At 40.4% G+C, this 5,639-nt stretch overlaps 1 long non-coding RNA gene across 1 annotated transcript; it reads left to right on the top strand.

The window, feature by feature from the left end:
- Positions 1–443: 443 nt before the first annotated feature.
- LOC111258059 lies at positions 444–1,095 on the top strand. Its single transcript, XR_002678688.1, has 2 exons — positions 444–681; positions 760–1,095. It is a non-coding gene; the product is annotated as an uncharacterized LOC111258059 (long non-coding RNA).
- The last annotated feature ends 4,544 nt before the right edge of the window (positions 1,096–5,639 follow it).

Genomic DNA, 5,639 nt, shown 5'->3' with positions numbered 1-5,639 from the left:
ATAATGTTGTTCTATGTCTGTGCATTCATGTCGCTGCATCTTGGTGTTTCTTGAGTGCAAAAGTTTGGAAAATGCGTTTAGACGTTGCCCAGAATCTTGTGAGGATTTTCCATCTTTTTCTGGAATTTATTTTCGTTTTATTAGAGCTAAATCCAATTTTTAGAAGGCTCTAGAATCCTTTTCATGATCTCCAAGTATTTTATTTGGATTCCTTGCATCCCAATCCATCTCTGAGATTTATCTCAGATTTTTCGGAATTTTCTAGGTATTTTTCTCGCTTTAGAAAACGAGTCCGGCTATTTCTGGAATTGTTTTCGCGCAGATAAATAAATTCAGAAATTCTGAAAACAAAAAGTCAACTCGAAAATATTTTTGTCCGAGTCTGGCCTATATATATATCACCGCGTTCGTCTCGACGCAAGGATTTCAGATCTGCAAACCTTTTCACGAGTTGCATCTCCTAACTCCGTAGATCTGAAGTCAAACTTCGGTCTTCGTCAAACTCCGGCGAGCTTTTCCGGCGAAACCATGGACTTCCGGCGAAAACCGACACCACCATGAAGTTCCTCTCTTCGAGCTCTACGCCGTGGTGTGGTGGATTGCATGAATCCGATGTCGGCTCTGTCGTCTTCCCCAACTCCGGCGAGCTTTTCGTCCGCCATTGTTCATCTCTGGCCGAAAGTGAGCACACCATCTTGTTCGTCTCATCGATATCGTTCCATTTTGCTGTTCATGCGCGAGATCGGGCTTTGTTTCCAGCTTTCCCATGGCTCCTGCTCGCTGCGCTGCAGCCTGTGCGCCGCCGGAGCCGCCGGCCGGGCCACCCTGCTCGCGCCGTCACCCACCGCTCGCGCGAGCCACCTCGGCCCCAGCCGTCGCCGCCGGCAGAACCGGCCTGGATCACGGCGGTCGGCCAGGAGCTGCGCCATGCTCCTGGCGTGAGGAAGAAGATGAAGCGCTGCTTTTCGATCTAGCCCCTGGAGAATCTGTTAATTTTTGTTCATATTTCTTGTGTCTTTCAAACCTTGTAGAAAACCCCCTGTAACTTTCAGTTCCTTGCAATATGATCCAAGCCATCCTCTTTTGCAGATCTAACCCCGAAGATCCATCTATTCGCAGTGACTATTCTCTGAGTCTTGGTAATCTTCTTAGCTAACCCTCCAAGTCTACGGTTAATTATGTTTAGGCCCCTACAACCTTGTTTAACCCATAAATTCTACGTTTTAATTCCGTTTTTGTCCGTTCAAGTTGCGTTAGATTAATAATGATGTAAATTACACGTTAGTGGTAATGTTTTCCTTCACACATGTTTTTGAAAATAAAATTTATATTAAAATTGATTAATGCCTGACAAACGAGTTCTTCTCTAAATAAAATCTATTTAGTGTTAAACATCGTTTTTCATAATAATTGTTAATTTGATTAATACCTACTTCATACCCTCTTCTAAATAAAAGCCAATTAGGTTATATATTGGTTTTTCATAAACTAAAGTTAATTTGATTAATGCCTATCTAAATAATTCTTCCAATTAAAAGCCACTTAGAGTTATACCTCGGCGTTTCATAAATTAAATTCAATTTGATTAATGTTTATTCAATTTGTTTTCTAAATAAAATCTGTATAGGTTATATCTCGAGTTTTCATAATTAAATATTAATTTGGCTAATATAAATATAAATGTGTTTTAATTTAATCTACTTAGTTGAACTCGAGATGTAAAGCTATACGCTTAGATGTCTACATGTGTCTTATTTTTTTTAAAATTAAATGTTTAATTTGCATAAATTGTACTCAAATATTTATAAATAAAATTGGACTTAGCTTTACACCGTCTTTTCTTATGAAAATATAAATATGACTTGATTAATTCTAACTAAGGATATTCCTCTGAAATATCTTAACATTGCTTTTCTCAACTAAAATAAATAAAACTTGTAGCTCTTATCTTTCTTTTATAATTCAAAACTCTCGATAGCTTTACCTTTTCCACCATAGTTCCGTTTTAAGCGTTCCGTACGTTCGCGTGACCTTATATCGAGCCCTGTCATTTAGTCGCTCTTTTAAAGCTTTCCTTTTGTTTTGGTGTATTGTTCTTAGTTGTACTTGTTTGTTGCTTGCATGTTTGTGCCGATGTTTGCTCCGAGTAGAAGGATCGTTGTTCGGAAGTTTTGAAGAGTAAGAGCTTCAAGAGAGCAATAGCTGAAGAGCAGTAAGAGTAACTTTCCGTTGGAGAAAGGCAAGTGTCCCTAACCATCCCTCTACCTATGCTTTGTTAATAATAATATGATAATGTTTAATCGGAACGTGGAGAACCACCCAGGAAAACAGTGCTACCACAAGACTAAATGGCTCTGGTCTTGGCTGAATAATTAGAAACTCTAGTCTGGGGTAATCTTACCGAAAGGGCAAGAGGGGAGGCGTTGATGGGATATAGCACTCGCTCTTGGGGGAAGTGGGCTTTGCTAAGACACTATACCAACTAGGGGACTGCTATGTTCTGCTTCGACCTGAAACCTTAGCGGGTTACCACATTGCTAGCGAATCTTTGTAAAGGCCTCGTAGCGTCCCTATGCAATCACACCTCGGAAGTGTGGTATGGTGCCTAGCTAGCACCGCATGGTTGGGTCCAAAGTTCTTTGAACTTTTACGCGACTTGTGGGTAAAGATGTGCCACCTCTGCAGAGTGTAAAACTGATCGATCAGCCGTGCTCACGGTTAAGAGCGGCCTGGACCCTCACATGATTAATTAAACTTGAAGATGGACTCAAATCGTTATTCTGGTTATTTCTTGTGGCCTTGTTGAGTACCAACCATAAGCGTACTCACCCTTGCTTACTGCTGCTCAGAAGAAGAAGGTGTGTGAAGTATTCCGAAGATGATGCTGAGTTCTAGGCGTACGCAACCCCCAGTCGATTGCCTGTGAAGTTTGGAGCCTCCGTTTTCAGTATTTAAGCTGTGTATCTTTGGTGATTTTGTAAGTCTTTATTTGTATCTTTTTACGTGATATTGTTGCTGTTATTCACTTATGATGTCACTATATATATGAAACTTGATCCTGGCATACATATAGGTAGCACTTGGTTTTGTCCTTAAAACCGGGTGTGACAGCTTATTAAGGTAACACCATCTTACTGCAATTACTATGTGCAAACATAAGAGCTCGGTAGCTCCAATACAAAGTCTTCATGATCAAAACTAAAAGTTTTAATCCTCTATTTGCTAGTCGCGTGCTCAAACAGAGCTTCGCCCTTGGAAGTTGCAACAAAGGTAGGGAGTCTGGGCCAGCCAAGCCCCTCTCCATTCTTTTCGAACAATTTCGTTCGGTCCTGGAAAGCTTGAATCTTTGCTTATGTTTTTGAGTGCTTTCCAGCTACCAACTCAGATGAATGGATGTCTGACGGTTGTCCGTAAAAGAAACAGCCATCCTAGTTCTGACCTGTGTAAGTCCATGTCCTATTAATTACCGGATTGCAACTGTGCATGTGTTCTATGTATTAACCCTAGCGATCATCGTTGAGCATCTGGGAAATAATCGGAAATGCGAAGAACTCCATTGGTAAACACATGAAGTGCGGTATGAGCTTGCATTGGGTGCTATAAAACCAATTTATGTCACACAAATTTTTGAATTTTAGGATGTGATTAGAAAGAACAACTAAACCATGATTTTCTCATTTTTTAATAATTTTTCCAACAATTATTCTCTTGACATGAAATTTAGTATTCTCTGAATTAAATAAAATGGTTCTGTGTGTGTTGCATTCATGTTGATGCATCTTGGTGTTTCATGAGAGTAAAAGGTTTTTAAAATACGTTTAGATTACGAAAGGGTTTTTCTGATAATTTTCTGGATTTTTCTGGAATTTATTCTTATTTTCTGAGAGCTAAATCTATTTATTAGAAAGTTCTAATTTTTTTCACGAGCTCCAAGTATTTTATTTGGAATCGTCTATTGATGCTCGTTATTGACACACTTTTACCCCTGTTTATCTTCAATAATGATATGAATTTAATACCTAAACTATTGATCACACCTAATAAACCAGTCATTTTCACATATGCAACATGTTTTGGATGACATTGTATTTTTGCAGAAAATTGGACCTAAAAATATATTTTTGGATAAAGCACTGAACGAGCAATAAACCTGTCAAAGATGAAGGAACAACGGGCCTAGGAAGGGCCTAGGCCGATCGGCCTAGAGGAGCCCAAGCTGATCGGCCTAGGGTCCTCTTGCGCCCCCTGGTGACCATCTTTGGCAAGCAATCCTCCAAGATGATTTAAGGGCTAAGTTTGTGAAGATATAGTAAGGTGCAACTCGGGATCAAAGAGGAATAAAAGAAGATTAAGTAGTGATTTGGAAAGTCATTGAAGATCAATCTCATCCCGAAGCAACCAACGTGTCAGGTCCACATGCAAGTGAAAATAAGACTCCTAAGCATCTAAGGAGAATTAGAGACGAAGCAAGACACGAAGGGCCAAAAGGAAGGCCCCGGTCATTCAGCCTGGACCCTCCCAGGCCGATTGGCCTGGGGGATTCCTTTGTCCCCTCGCCTTCAAATTTTTACCACGCGCTCTCTAGACTATAAATACCCCGAAAAACCTCCGAGCCCCATATTGAAGATGACGTACTCGACGTGAAGCAGCAGAGAAGAAGAAGGAGCTTGAGGGACACCTCTCCAAAGAGCCGAGGGCCGTATAGTTGTCAGGGGATTAGCGTAGCTGAACCTTTGCTGGCGTAATCTTCCTCGACGTGATCACCCTGCGAGGAAGATCACGCTGGAGTTCTGGAGCTAGAAGTCATCAAGATCAAAGTAGGATCCCGGTGGTGATCTTGTGATATACAATTATTCATGGTGAAGTAATACATATGTTCATGTTCTTAGTGATCTAAGTATCTCCTTCGATGGTTTGATGCTTTATCGAGTTTGCTTGCTTTTCAATCTAGGATCAATGATAGATTGCCTAGGGTTTTCTTGTGGTCGTGGTGACCAAATTTGCATGCCTGATCTACCGATGAGTATAACATGTTCTTTTGATCATGCCCTTAACCTGCATGCGCTGATAGAGGTGATCATCATAGGATCTTTCTTGTGTAAGGTAGGAGGTTTCGGGATCCGGACCAGACGTGTAGATTTAAAGATGCTTTTTACTAGTATCATATGCTTTATACTTTTCTCCCAATAACTATATTTAATCACTTTTGCATTGCTCTACATTTAATATTGATGGGTTCGATTAAGGTTTGCCTAATTTTTATGATCATTCCTTGTCAACCTGGGTTTATCTTTCCGTTGGGTAGCTATGCTTAGTTGCTATACTTGGGTTATGGTGGTTTTAATGAACTCAATGATTAAAGTTATTTTATTTATTCTATACCTTCCATTAATACAAGATCACCACGCTTAATTGGAATATGGAGCGACCACCAAGGAAAAAAGTGCAACCACAAGGCTGTATGGCTTTGGTAGGGCTAATTAATTAGAAACTCTAGTGGGTGTGATAGTCTTACTGAAAGGGCAAGAGGGGAGGCGTTGATGGAGTATAACTCGGCCCTTGACTGATCTTCTCTATGGTAGCTTTGCAGTTTGAGAGAGGTTTATGCTTTGCTTCGACCTGAATCCTTAGCGGGTTGT

Source organism: Setaria italica, chromosome VII, assembly GCF_000263155.2.
Source record: "Setaria italica strain Yugu1 chromosome VII, Setaria_italica_v2.0, whole genome shotgun sequence".
Taxonomy (NCBI): Eukaryota; Viridiplantae; Streptophyta; class Magnoliopsida; order Poales; family Poaceae; genus Setaria; species Setaria italica.
This window is presented reverse-complemented; position numbering and strand designations above follow the sequence as displayed.